The 15,659-nt window shown below is 39.8% G+C and overlaps 1 pseudogene; it reads left to right on the forward strand.

The window, feature by feature from the left end:
• The window catches only part of LOC122120748, an 81,404-nt pseudogene extending 65,969 nt beyond the window's left edge, over positions 1–15,435 (forward strand).
• The last annotated feature ends 224 nt before the right edge of the window (positions 15,436–15,659 follow it).

Consider the following 15,659-nt stretch of genomic DNA (forward strand, 5'->3'; position numbering starts at 1 on the left):
AAGTGGTTCTGTGGCTCAAGTGGTAGAGTGCTTGCCTTGAGCTGAAGAGCTGAGGGACAGTGCCCTGGGCCCAGAGTTTAGGCCCCACGACCGGCAAAAAAATGATATGTGTGTGTGTATTTGATATATATATATATAGATATCAATCTATATATGTATGTATCTATATACATATATAATACACACACATATATATACATATATATATACATATATATATATATATAATTTTAAGGGAAAACTCATAAAACAGGCAATTTAACATTGGCTTCATTTCTTGGCCAGAATGCTTTGCAGAAGTATCAGTGATTCTGCTTCACAAATTTACAATCTTAGCCACTTGTCATAAAAGGCTCTGCTGTCAAAACTTCTCAACAAAATTTTGGCCAATGGACTTCAACAATTCATCCAAAAAATCATATACCACGATCAAACAGGATTCATTTCAGGGATGCAAAGCTGGCTCAATATACGCAAATCAATTAATATTATTCATCACATCAACAGGAGCAAGAATAAGAACCACATGGTTATCTCAATAGATGCAGAAAAAGCATTTGACAAGATCCAACACCCCTTTATGATGAAGGTTTTGGAAAAATTAGGAATCCATGGAACATTCCTCAATACAATAAAGGCTGTATATGACAAACCTACAGCCAGCATTATACTCAATGGTGAAAAACTAAAGCCATTTCCTCTTAACTCAGGAACAAGACAAGGATGTCCACTCTCCCCACTTCTTTTCAATCTAGTATTAGAATGCCTAGCTGCTGCAATAAGACAAGATGCAGACATAAAGGGGATCCAAATAGGGAAAGAAGAAATAAAACTCTCCCTGTTTGCAGACGACATGATCTTGTATTTAAAGAATCCTATAGACTCCACTCCCAAATTACTCAAGCTGATTCAAAACTTTGGCAAAATAGCAGGGTATAAAATTAACCCCCCAAAATCAATGGCTTTTCTGTATGCCAACAATGAGAAAAGTGTGGCTGAAATTAGGAAAGCAACTCCATTTGTAATAGTCCCACAAAAAATAAAATACCTAAGAATTAACTTAACCAAAGAAGTGAAGGACCTCTATGATGAAAACTTTAAAATCTTGAAAAAGGAAATCAACACAGAACTTAAAAAATGGCAAAACCTCCCATGCTCCTGGATTGGAAAGATTAACATCGTGAAAATGGCAATACTTCCCAAGGCTATCTACAAATTCAACGCGATACCTATCAAAATTCCAACCTCATTCTTCAAGGAAATAGAAGAGGCAATCCAAAAATTCATATGGAACAATAAAAGACCCCGAATAGCAAAAACGCTCCTCAACGGAAAGAACACTGCTGGAGGAATATCAATACCAAATTTCAAACTCTAAAGCCATAGTAATCAAAACAGCTTGGTATTGGCATAAGAACAGACCTCAGGACCAATGGAATAGAATTGAAAACCCAGAAATGAACCTACAGACCTATAGCCATTTAATCTTCGATAAGGGAGCTAAAACAATAGAATGGAACAAAGACAGCCTCTTCAGTAAATGGTGCTGGCAAAATTGGTTAACTACTTGTAGAAAATTAAAGCTAGATCCTTATATATCACCCTGCACCAGAATCAACTCCAAATGAATCAAAGACCTCGAAGTCAAAGCAGACACTCTGAAAACATTACAGGATGGAATAGGAGAAACCCTGGAGGTCTCCTTGGCTCAAGCCAAAATTTTCTGAATAGAGACCCGGAAACACAACAAATCAAAGAAAGGTTGGACAAATGGGATTGCATAAAGTTGCAGAGCTTCTGCATGGCAGAGCTAGCAAGATCAATAGAAAGCCCACGGATTGGGAGAAGATCTTTACTAGCCATACAACGGACAAGGTCTCATCTAAAATATACTTGGAACTCAAAAAATTAAATCCCCCAACAACAAATCCTCAAAGAAACAACTGCCCAATAAATAAGTGGGCTAAAGACTTAAAGAGAAACTTCTCTGAAGAAGAAAGAAGGATGGCCAATAGACACATGAAGAAATGCTCAACCTCCCTAGCCATAAAAGAAATGCAAATCAAAGCAACATTGAGATACCACCTCACTCCAGTTAGAATGGCAAAAATCAAGAACTCTAACAACAACAGATGCTGGAGGGGATGTGGACAGAAGGGAACCTTACTTCATTGTTGGTGGGAATGTAAACTTGTTCAACCACTTTGGAAAGCAGTATGGAGGTTCCTCAAAAGACTTCACATAGACCTCCCCTATGACCCAGCAATCCCACTTTTGGGCATTTACCCAAATGTTTACAAAACAAGACCACACTAAAGCTACCAGCACAACTATGTTTATTGCAGCATTATTTACCATAGCTAAGATATGGAACCAACCCAGATGCCCTTCAGTAGATGAATGGATCAAGAAAATGTGGTATATATATACAATGGAATTCTATGCCTCCATCAGAAAGAATGACATTGCCCCATTTGTTAGGAAATGGAAAAACTTGGAAAAAATTATATTAAGTGAAGTAAGCGAGGCCCAAAGAAACACAGGTCCCATGGTTTCCCTTATTTGCAATATCTAGTATATGTATGAGTCAAGCGGAAAAGGTCAGATAATGTGATGTTAGGAAAATGAACCCTTAGATATGTATTTTAATGTTTTTTTTCGTTCATGCATGTGTTTCTAACGCATTCAAAAGATTATTTCTTTGTTGCTTTGTATGTCCCTCCCCCACAGTATAACCCCCGCTTTCACTATATTTGATGTCAGTATAACTTGTGGAGGAGATGGGGAAAAACAAGTTGTTTAAGGATTCAGGTGCACCTGTTGCAACAATGAGAAGTACAAATTCTCATGTCAAAAACGAGCTTTACAATGTCGGTAGGGGGGGAGAGGGGGATTGGGTGGGGGGGAGGGGGGAGGCTGGGAAGGAAGGTGAAGGGTAAAAAGAGGAGGAGGCTGCAATGCTTGGTAGGAAATGTACTCATTATCTTGCCCATGTAATTGTAACCCCTCTGTACAGTATGTTTACAAATAAAATTTAAAAAAAACTCTACTGTGTATATATACCACATTTTCTTCATCAATCTTTTTAAAATCTGAAATAATCTCCCAGCTGTTTTTGTGTCTTCCTAGACACTTTTTTTTTTAAGATGCTAGGAAGAAGTGCTACATTAAGTGCTATCTGTGTGTACTGCTGATGGCGTCACCTGGAGGCACACACTGCAAGTTGTCACATAGTGATATCACATATATAATCACCTGATGAAGGTGGTAGCCTCCCCCCACCCACTCTCTCTCTCTCTCTCTCTCTCTCTCTCTCTCTCTCTCTCTCTCTCTCCCTCTCTCTCTCTCTCTCTCTCTCTCTCTCTCGCCTGCCAGTACTAAGTAAGGCTTGACTCAGGGTCTTTGGCTTTTGCTTGGCTTTTTCACTCAAGGTTGGTACTCTACCACTTGAGCCACACCTTCTGGCTTTTTTCTGGTTAACTGAAGATAAATGGCTCAGATTTTTCTGCCCAGGCTGGCTTCAAACCAGGATCCTCAGATCTTAGCCTTCTCAGTAGCTAGGATTGCAGTTGTGAGCCACCCAGTACCTGGCTTGCTTTCCCTTATTTTTTAAATAGAGTCTCAGGCTTTTTGCTTAGATTAGCCTTAGATCTTGATCCTCCTACCTATTCCTCCCTCCTAGCTGAGATTATAGATATGCCCACTCATTTACAGCGAATTTTTAAGGATAGGGCCTCACTAATTATTGCCCTGCCTGGCTTCAAACTACCATGTTCCCCTCATTATCTGCCTCTCAAGTATCTGGGATGATAAATACAAATCAATAAGCCTGATCCCATTATAATATATATATATATATATATGTATATATATATATATATATATGTGTGTGTGTGTGTATAGGCACAACTCTATCATTTGATACTTTCTTGCTTTCTATCTAAACTAGGAGCTCAGACTCATCTAGTACTTTCTTCTACCCTAGACCTGTAGTCAGCTATTCCTCCAGGTGGCAGGGTTCCTCTTGGTAGGTCAGAGCATTTATGAGGAACAACTCTGCTGGTGTCGTCTGTGTGCTAGTCTCCAAGTATCTAAACCCAGCTCTCACATCTGTCCCCAAAGCAACAAGATCAAAGCAAATCTCTTTGGGAGGGAGTGGAGACAATCACAAATTCTTCATTGTGGTGAATTTATGATGATCTAAAGCTTCAAGATTTTTTTAAATGTGTTAAGTTACATTTCCCCCACCTTTTTCTGTTGTCTGCTGTTTCAGTATAAGAATGTACATTGAATACTAAATTTTATCAATATTATCTTTCACCCTTCCAACTTCCTGTCGCCCATACTTCTACACATTCTAAATGCACTCTCACTTCTGCTTCTCTTTTTCTTATATATTAAAAAAAAAATCCATCTTAGCCAGCTGCTGGAGGCTCATTCCTATAATCCTAGCTACTCGGAAGGCTAAGATCTGAGGATTGCTATTTCAAGTTAGCCCAGGCAGGACAATCCATGAGACTCTTACGTTCAGTTAACCACTAAAAAGCTATGGCTCAAGTGGTAAAGTGTTAGCCTTGAGTAAAAAAGCTAAGGGACAGTGCCCAGGCTCCAAGTTCAAGCCCTATGAATAGCATGTGTACATGCATGTGCGTGAGTGTGTGCACACACACACACACACACACAAATCAGGTGTAAAAACTGTTTTATGGGTTTGGAGGCATGGCTCAGTTGGTAGAATGCTAGCCAATGAATGAAAACTTCAAGTACTGAGTTCAAGTCACAGTATCTAACCCCCCCAAAAGAAGAAACAACCCAGCTTTTTTGTGATTATGATAGTAAAAACATTTATATGTGTGCCAAAACTCAAGACTACATACAAGAGTAAACTTTAGTATATGTACATTATACCTGGGGGAAAAAACAGTCAAAATTCTAAATACCCTGCTGTTTTCTTCTCTCACATGAGGTCTTACTTATTTTGATTTGCAATTTCTGCAAAGTGTATTTCTAGTCTAAATAATAGACTTTTCAGAAATTTTATGTATTTCTTCATTGAAGGCAACACATTCTAGGGTTTAATTCCCTTAAAAAGCATTAGGTTTTGGGCTTTTCCAACTAGTCAACCTAATGAATGCATTCTTCACACCTTATCAATTCCCACAACACAAAATGCAAAATCAAAGTGATGGCATCTGGAATAAGGAGGAATTCGGGGCTGGGAAGGTAGCTCAGTGGTAAGCGCTTGCTTTGCATGCATGAGGCCCTGGGTTCAATTCCTCAGCACCACATAAGCAAAAAGAAAAAAAAAGCTGGAAGTGGCACTGTGGCTCAAGTGATAGAGTGCTAGCCTTGAGCTGAAGAGTTGAGGGACAGCGCCCAGGCCCAGAGTTCAGGCCCCACAACCGGACCCCCCCCCCAAAAAAAAAAGTAGAATAAGGAGGAATTGGTGTTAGAAGAATTATACTGTTCCACAGACCTAGACTAAAAACTTCCAATGCAGTCTGTCAGCCTTACTTACGTGAGAAAGTCAGATGATTTCTGCCTTCACAAATTGGAAAGGATTTTTAGAAATACTCTTCAGTAATGATGAAATGTTCTCAGCAGAGTTGAGAGGCTTAAGTTGGTCAAACATTCATGGCCATCAGAAACCACCTAACAAGACCTTAAAAGAAGCTTTGACTCAAGCCTGACATCCTAGCTGCTTGGAAAATGGAGAATAGGTGGGTAACAGGTTTAAGGTGGCCTGGGCAAAAAAATTAGTGAGACCCATCTCAAGAGAAAAAGCCAGGTACACTGCTGTGAGCTTGTCATCCCAGCTATGGTAGTAGCATAAACACAAAGATTATTGTCCTGATGGTCAAAGACTCAAGAACCTATACCAAAATAACCAGAGTCAAAAGGGCCAAAGGTGTGTCCCAAGCGACGAAGCACCTGCCTAGCAAGCACAAGACCCTACGTTCAATCCCCAGTGCCACACTTCCCAATAAAGAACTTAAAATAGGGCCGGGAAGGTTGCTCAGGGGCAGAGTGCTTGCCTTACATGCATGAGACCCTGGGTTCAATTCCTCACCACTGCATAAACAGAAAAAGGTGGAAGTGGTGTTGTGGCTCAAGTGGTAGAGCGCTAGCTAGCCTTGAGCTGAAGAGCTGAGGGACAGCACCCAGGCCCAGAGTTCAGGCCCCATGACCAACCAAAAAAAAAAAAAAAGAAAGAAAAAAGAACTTAAAATAATCTATTTGGATATGCATAATATATATTATGCAACAACATTGTAGCTGTAGTGAGCTAGTTAATAGAAGGCAAGTTAATTTTTTTTGCTTTTGTTTCATTCTGTATATTTTTTCACAATGAAATATTAGTATTATAATTAGGCAAGTAGCACTATTAATATTTGATACTTACATACGTAATAAAACACTTAAAATACTTAAATATTATACTTTAAAAAAACAGTGGTTCACAAGGATAGGAGGAAAATAAGGGACCAAAGGAAGGAGATGAGAAGAAAATAATATGAAAACATGATCTATCACTGAGAGGAATTTTCAAAGTAAAACATCTTCCAGAGTTAGGGATCTTGCAGATTTATTCAGGAAATTAACAGTCTTTTCCTTGTGAAGCTTCTCTGAATGTCCCAGAAGAGTTCAACCTAACAGTAAACTCTAACATGGATCTAGTTGTACTTCCAGACAGTATTTGTCCAAATGAGGAATTTTATACCAGATTATGAAATACTATAAATTCATACCTTGAAGAACGATGCTCTAGTTTATTTCGATCTGTCAAGAAAGAAGACAGTTACACGTGAAAATGTGCTTTAGGAACCATGGAAAAGTTTTTTTTTTCTTTCATGTTTTAAAAATTAATTTAAAATTGATGTATGGAGCTACATAAGTGCCCAGGGCCTGAGTTCAAGCCCCAGGAATGGCAAAAACAAAACAAAACCAAAAAAAAACCAATACATTTCTTTTTGAACAATGTCACCCCTTCCATCAATCCCTCCCAGTTCTTAAATGTCAGCTTTCAAACCATTAGTGTTCTCCAGGGCTGTTCAAGGTAGCAGGTGTGCCCTACAGCCCTCTTCCTCAGGGGTGAGAGCATTTGCTGGACAGGGAGGTACAGGCACACAACAAAGACCAGGCAGGAAGACTTTCATGCTTTGTTAAAACTGTCTACTGGGAAAAATGTATCCTTATATGTATTATTTTGTTTTAAGAGAGCTCCACTGTGTTAAACACTTTGCTAAAACCAAAACACATTTAGCTAAAGAAAGAAAATAAACTGAAGAGCCACAGATTTCTTAGCTCAAAAAAGTCATTCCATGAATCATGGTTGGCAGAAGCTTCTAAGAGAATAGCGAGGGGGGGAAATGAGCAATGGTCTACATCTGCAAATACACTAGAGTTTGGCCTCCTCCTTAACTCTCCAGTGCCCAGAATAATCCAGAAGCCACATTTCAATGTTTCACCAATGGTAAAGTATAATGTACTTCTTGGTTGTCCCAAGTGGGGAGGAAGGAGCTCTAGTGGTTAAGAGACCAGAGATAGAGACTAAAGGTCCTACGATGCACAAAAAGAATTCTCTAGAACAAAGTGCCAAGAGTGCCAAGGCTGAGAAATCCAACTACAGGATAACAATTAAGAGCAGAGCTGTCTCAAGTATGCAAGGAATCCTCTGGCTGCGTATGAAAGTCCACAGCACCAATCTGAAGACTATCACATACAAGGGAACCACCAAATCCCTGAGTAGCCATTTTTCAAATGGGAGGCACACTTTTCCCCAGTAGATGCTGAAAAATAGAAAATAAATGAAACTGAAAAAACCTCAGTGTTAGGGAAAATTTAACAACAGAAAGCAGTATATAAACCACAATGCAGTCTTATATGATTACTTTAAAAAATTTTATGAATCTCTTTAAACAATTAACATATTTAAACAAAAAAGAACATTAAGAAATTGTAACATAGGGCTGGGAAGGTGGCTCAGTGGTAGAGCGTTTGCCTTGCATGTATAAGGCCCTGGGTTCGATTCCTCAGCACCACATAAGCAAAAAGAAAAAAGCCAGAAGTGGCGCTGTGGCTCAAGTGGTAAAGCGCTAGCCTTGAGCTGAAGAGCTGAGGGACAGCACCCAGACCCAGAGTTCAGGCCCCACGACTAGACCCCCCAAAAAAAAAAAGAAATTGTAACATATCTAAGATGAAGGCATTTGTGGAAGGGAGCAGATAAATGGGGAGATAAATGGGGGGGGGGAGATAAATACAGATAAAACACTCCATATACATGTGTGAAATGGAACAAAGAGATTTGATGAGACTAGTTTGGGAAGTGTGGTGGTGGGGGAATGGTAAAAAGGGTCATTATGATCAAGACTATACACACAAATAAAATTGTTAAAATGCAACTAGTTGATGTCAAATAAAAAGAGGAAAAGAGCCAGGTACCAGTGGCTCACGCCTATAATCCTCGCTACTCAGGAGGCTGAGATTTCAGTTAGAAACCAGTCTGGGCAAGAAGTCCATAAGACTCTAGTCTGTAATTAAGCACCAAAAAAAGCCAGAAGTGATAGAGTGCTAGTCTTATGCAAAAAGCTCAGGGATAGTGCCCAGACCTTGAGTTCAAGAACTGGGACAGTGCACGCATGCGCATGGGCGCACACACACACACACACACACACACACACACACAGAGAAAAGCAATAAGAAAAATCCTATGAATAGCATCAAAATACAGTTTCCTAAAGTATTTACTCGAATGCTAACAAGATAGAATTAAACACAAAACAAAGACAAAGCAGGAATTTTTTTTCCTCTTTAATCTCTAGAAAACTTTAGAACTTCCAAAGAGAAATATGCGGGAAGGAACAGGTTTTCACACTTAAATGGATGCACAAGACCTTATGAACGAGTTAAATTTTTTAAAAAATGAACGAGTTTGCAATAGGAAGTGTACTCATTACCTTACTCATGTAACTGTAACCCTCTGTATAGTATCTTTACAATAAAAAAAAAAATTAAAAAAAAAAAGAATGAGTGTGGAAGCCAAAGAGCACACTAAAACATGGATTTCTGAAAGATTAACAAGTAAATAGATTCACAATGCAACATATTTATATTGTCCAAAGACACAGAGCTAATGTTTCAGGCTCTAATTTCAACACCTGATATAATGTTACTACCTTATAAAACTTTTGTCTTGGGGCTTGGGGTTTAGCCCAGCGGAAGGGCGCCCGCCTGGCGCGCGCAAGGCCGTGGGTTCGGTTCTCAGCCCTGGTTTAAAAAAAAAAACAAAACTTTTGTCTTAATTTAACTTGGGCTCACCCTTTCCTTACATAAAAATACCATGCTTTTTACTTGTTGAGTGTAAGATACCTAGTAATAAGAGGAGGAAGGTATTTTTAATCATTAAAAAAAAATCATTTCTCTGTGGCTTTTAATCTACTAGTTTTGAGAAGAAGAAAAAAGAAGAAGCAAGGAACTGGGTAGAAATCAATTTAGCCTCCAATCACAAAGCAGAATCTCTTACCTGTGGCTAAAGATGAACTAAAACTGCCCAGAACATCATTTGCTGCTCTGTGTCCTTGTTTATTTAGTTTATTTAGGCCTGTATTCAAGTTCCCTCACTCAGCTTCCCCTTGCTCCACACAGGAGGAGGGAGACACAGAGTCAGGATGTGATTGATGCTGGTAAACAAGCTCCGCATCCAGCTTTCGCACTGATTGGCTGATGGGCTCTGACCAGCCAGCACAGCTGGGAGGGGTCCACCAGGAAGCCAGTGGCTCTCTGAGCTCTCTCTTTCTTGGTTCAAACAGAAAATTCTACAGTCATTTTGATACTTTCTGCTCTAAGAAAATAAAAGTGCCTTTCCACAGTTTTACCCTACTGTACTAGTAAGCAAAATCTTAGAAAAATAACTGAGGATATTGAAGCATTTCCCTGTAAACTCAGACTTAGTGTTATGTGGTGGATTCCTAACTAAATATGATTGTGTGGTGTTTATAATGGTTACCTCAGAAACCCACAGAGTGGATGCTTTGTGGGTAAGGATAAATTATCCATTAAGATATTCCCTATCCTCCAGCTCTTGACAACGGGAAACAAATGAAAACACATGTTCTCAGCATGACCTTTTCCTCAAAGCATACAAATAATGGGCCTCAATTTTGATGTAGCGCCACCTTTCAATTTGAGGGTCTAGGGTGAGTGGATGCCTGTATGTCTGGTATGTCTGTGTGGTGTGTATCTGCATGTCTCATGCTTTAAAAAAGGTACTCATCACAGAGATGCTACATTTTTCTTCTGTTCATGATAGCTGACAATGTTGTACAATTGTCAAGAAATACAAACATTAGTGGAAATGCAAAAATTCTGGCAAAAAATAGTAAGTACGATTATTTTGGTTCCAATGCTGACATTAACAGAACACATCACTGAGACCACATTTGGGCTGTGTCTTGCCAATGACAGCAAAACATTTGGATGAAATCCCTTAAGAACAATGAGAACATATCGATGACAAACATGGAAATTTCATCTTGGCTTACACAAATGCTGGGAGAGTAGAGATTTTATTTACTGCAAATCAAATGCTTTTTAGTGGTTAGTATGTCTAATTTTTAAATAATTAGAGAAGAATATATTAGTAGAGGCTCTTTGAACTTTTGCATATTTAGAAATCATGAGTTACTATCTCAAAGGTTCTGGGAAAAAACAAGGAAGTTTTTTTTTTCTTTTAAAATAATTTATATGGTCCTAGAAGCTCATGCCTCTAGTCCTAGCTACTCAGGAGACTGAGATCCGAGGATCACGGTTCAAAGTCAGCCTGAGCAGAAAAGTTCACAAGACTTCTCTCCAATTAACCATCCCCCAAAAAAGTCAGAAGTAGAGCTGTGGCTCAAGTGGTAGAGTGCCAGTTCTGAACATAAAAGTCAGACAGCACCCAGGCCCTGAGTTCAAACCCTAGGACTGGCACACATGCACATGCACATGCACACACACACACAAGTACTTTCTATGAAAAACATTTTAAGGAAAATTTTTAATAGAAATATAAAAAAAGAATTTTTAACTGGAAGAATGGTAATGCATGCCTTTAATTTCAGCACTTGGAAGCTGAAGCAGGAAGTTCATGACTTTGAGGCCAGCCTGGACCATATAGCAAGACTGTCTCAAAAAATAAAAAGGTTATTAAAAATAAAATGCCTTAACTTTAAAATTTATCTGCCAAATGCTGCACCACATAAGCAAAAAGAAAAAAACCGGAAGTGGTGCTGTGTACCACTCAAGTGGTAGAGTGCTAGCCTTGAGCTGAAGAGCTGAGGGACAGTGCCCAGGCCCAGAGTTCAGGCCCAACGACCGGACCCAAAAAAAAAAAAAAAAAAGAATGAAGTCCAGGGACCCACCACTCTGGGCATTAGGGCTGAGGTCACTCAAAGGCCAACAGTGCATTCTTACAAGCCAGGCTGGACATCCCAGATGGACAGACAAAAATGTGTAGTTCTACATACCTAACACACCTGTGTATACACAGACATTATCCCTCTTCTTGCCAATGCCACTCAGCCAGGCCATTTCCTAACTGAGGAAGGGGAAGAATGCTGAGCTCCCAGGAAGGATGTCCGTGGCTGTGTGAGATTAAATATTGTGGGGAGATTAGGGATGGCAGTGGGGGAACCCACAGTACAAGACAGGGACTGGAAGTAGTAGGGAGCTTCCAGAGGTACAAGATTCTCTCTCCATTTTCACTTCAGATTCTGGAGCTTAGGTGTTATACCACATATGCAGAAATGGGCTCTGCTCTGGTGAGGGCAGCTTAATAAACATGGTGCACAGATCTGGAATCTGGCCTGAAATCATTCTGAGCGAATCTAACACCATCAAATACCTTGAAATGGAGATAACACAAATGAAAATGTCATCTTGTGCTCTGATGAAAACTAAGAAGAACAGCCAACTTGGAACTTATCAGAAGCTTTGAAGACCACTCGGGAAGACAAAATCAAACCTCACTGGGTAAGGTCTGACTGTCTTTGCAAACTGAAGTCAGTGTTAGGTCTAAAATTGTGCTTTGCAATTAGGGGAAGACTCAGTCTCCATGGATGAATATATGCAGATACACGCATCATAGAGCAGGACACAGTGTAGTAAGGAAAGCATTTATATACCTCACAGCAAAATACCAAACCCTCTCTGTCATCTGTGAAGAGATTCTACATGGATTGGAAGCTCTCTAGCATTATTAAGTATTACTGTCAAGGTCCAGTTTGAGAATATGTACGAATATATTGTTGTTGTTGCTGTTTTGTTTTGTTTTTTAAATAGACTCACTATGTTGCTCAAGGTTGGTCTCTCTTCTCCGCCTCAGCTTCCTTAGTACCTGGGCCTATAGAAGTGTACTGCCATGCCTGGCTTATCTCTTCTTTCAAAAACATGGATCAATTCTACATAAATACTTTGTATCTTTCCTTTGAGATTAACTAAAAACTTCACAAAGTGAAGGAATCAGTCACCTGGCAAGCAAAGAAAGACATTTTTTGCTGGTGATAGAATACATATAAAACAGTGGTCCTGTAAGTTTTCAATGGAGCTGAAAAAATTCCTGTTGCTTTGATAAATATAGCTACACAAAGCATCACATGTTACTCACATGTTTGTGAATAACACGTGATGCTACCAGTTGTATAATTATAGGACATGTAATTATGTTCAGCATACAATACTACTTGACAAAAATAATAAAAATGACTTACCAGTTTATGTATTTACTATTTTGAGGGAGGAGCATACTAGGGATTGAACTCTGGGCCTCCTGCTAGGCTAGACAAATGCTCTACCACTGAAGCACACCCCCAGTTAAGTTCTTGTTTTTGAGAAGCAATCGCTGGTAACTCTGCCCAGAAGAGATGGAATTGTGGATGTGTGCCACCATAACCAGCCCACTTCTTACCATTATTTTAGAATGTATTCCTTCTACTGATGAAGAATGCTTACTGTAAATCAGTATGTCATGCTACACTGGCAGCAGCCATGTGTATTTGCACCTCTAGACTGTGCTAAGAGGTGTCTGAGAGACTGCTCTACACCATTTGGGGCTGTGTAAGTTATTCTGATGTGTACATAACCTGAGGCCACTCAGTGATATATTTCTCATAAACAGTTTATACCCATCCTTGGGTGATCCAACAATGTCATTACCTTTTTACTTACGATAAGATTAAATAAAACAATGAACCCATCTATTATATGATAAATACCAAGGCTCATGAGTCTTTTTTTTTTTTTTGGGTCCGGTCGTGGGGCCTGAACTCTGGGCTTGGGTGCTGTCCCTCAGCTCTTCAGCTCAAGGCTAGCGCTCTACCACTTGAGCCACAGCGCCACTTCTGGCTTTTTTCTTTTTGCTTATGTGGTGCTGAGGAATCGAACCCAGGGCCTCATGCATGCAAGGCAAGCGCTCTACCACTGAGCCACCTTCCCAGCCCATGAGTCTTACTTTTTTCTGATCTTCTGAGTATTACTTTGGTGACTCTTTTAATAGATAGTAAAACTAGAGCCTGGCAAGGTGGTTTGCACCTGTAATCCCAACTACCAGTAGTTGGAGATAAAAGGATTGTAGTTTGAGGCCAGCCTGGGCAAAAGTTAGTGAGACTCTACTTTCAAAATCAAGCCCAGCATGGTGCTACATGTAATCCTCCTACTTCAGTCTCTTTTGTAGCTGGAAGTATAGTCATGCATCACTAAGCCTGGCTTATTCTTACTATTTTTAGTATCTGGCTTAAGAGATATCTTCTACATGAAACTGACTGAATTTCTTCAGTATTCTTTGTTTGCTAATTTTTTTTAAAAATAGGAACTTGAACTTGTAATCCTTTTGTCTTTACCTCCTGAGTGTTGGGATTATAGCTATATGTTACTGCGTCTAACTCCTACAGCTGTTTAACAAATTATCACAAAGTTAATGGTCTAACACAATATAAATGTATCTTCTTACAGCTCCAGAAGCTAGATTTCAAAGTGCTTCTCACTGGGCTAAAATTAAGATGCCCTCAAGGCTGTATTACTATTAGAGGCATCAGGAAAGAATTCATTTTCTTGCTTTTATCATCTTCAAATCACCTGCATTCTTTGACTTGTGTATCCTTCCTTCAAGAGTGAAAAAGTGACCTTGGTTTCCTCTACTACCACCTTTTTACTTTTTCATGTTGGTCCTAAGGCTTAAACTCAGGGCCTACGCATGCCCTGAGCTTTTATAATCAAGGCTAGCACTCACCACTTGAGCCACAGTTCCACTTCTGGCTTTTTTTTGGGGGGGGGGGCGTGGCAGTCGGCTATGGGGCTTGAACTCTGGGCCTGGGCACTGTCCCTCAGCAATTCAGCTCAAAGCTAGCACTCTACCACTTGAGACATAGTGCCACTTCTGGTTTTCTGGTGGCTTATTGGATATGAGTCTCATGGACTTTCCTGCCCAGGCTGGCTTTGAGCCTAATCCTCAGATCTCAGCCTGAGTAGCTAGTATTACAGGAGTGAACACCTTCTTCTAACTTCTTCTTTTAAGGACTGTGATTACAGTTAGTTACATTGGGTCTAAGAGATAATACAGTGCAATATCTTTACATGAATGTCAGCTGATCACAGCAACCTTAATTCTCCTTTGCCCTATAATTTATTGACCTATTTGTTGATTTTCAGGATTAGGATGTGGATCCTAGTGTGCGTATGAGAGGGGAGGGTATTATTCTGCTTGGAACATCTTCTCAGAATGATTATACTTCCTGTATCATTCACTAGACACTTCACCCAGGGCACTGTGTACTGCAAGCTTTCAGCAAATGTCTGTTCCTTTTATTTAATCAGTGTCTCTGATGAAAGCATGGACATGTCTTAGATCCTGTTTCAGGCAGCTTTGTAAGTGTTTGTAGATAATGGTTACATCCAATGCCCTCCTGTTTTCTTTTCTGCCCTGCATCATTTATGTTGTAGCTGGCTTATTAATGTGTCTGACATTGCTGAAAAATATCTTCTTAAGAATTCCAATTCACTTTTTACAAACATAATAGTAACTTAAGAGTCATCTTTGTCCTAAAACAATCCACACTGGGTCTGTTCTTCTCTCACAAAGTAGCCTTTGCAAAACCAAAACATGCATAGGAGAAAAAAATATATAGCACACATAAATTGGAAGGGAAACTATCTGGTGACAGGCTGCTACCTCCTTTTGATAATTCTTCTTTAAAATGTTGCAACTGAACCATTTTGATTGTTGAGTTCAACTGAGTATTGAGCCAGGCTTTTTATGATTGAGCTTTTTTACTGCATTTTCAGAGATGCAAAATGAGAGTCACCACTGCACTGCCCTTTGTTACCCAAGGTAATCCTGGCTGAGGATATAAAGAAGATGGGCATCTCATCGTGGGCTCTTGGGAAGCAATGTGGGAAGAGAGGAAACACAGAGGCTGGCTTAGTGACTGATGACATCAATCTTCCTCGAGTCAAACCTCAAGCTTTCTTTTTTTTCTTTTTTTTTTTTTTTTTGGGGGGGGGGTCCGGTTGTGGGGCCTGAACTCTGGGCCTGGGCGCTGTCCCTCAGCTCTTCAGCTCAAGGCTACTGCTCTACCACTTGAGCCGCAGCACCACTTCCGGCTTTTTTCTTTTTGCTTATGTGGTGC

Source organism: Dipodomys spectabilis, unplaced genomic scaffold (genome assembly GCF_019054845.1).
Source record: "Dipodomys spectabilis isolate Male_0828 unplaced genomic scaffold, ASM1905484v1 ptg000178l, whole genome shotgun sequence".
Taxonomy (NCBI): domain Eukaryota; kingdom Metazoa; phylum Chordata; class Mammalia; order Rodentia; family Heteromyidae; genus Dipodomys; species Dipodomys spectabilis.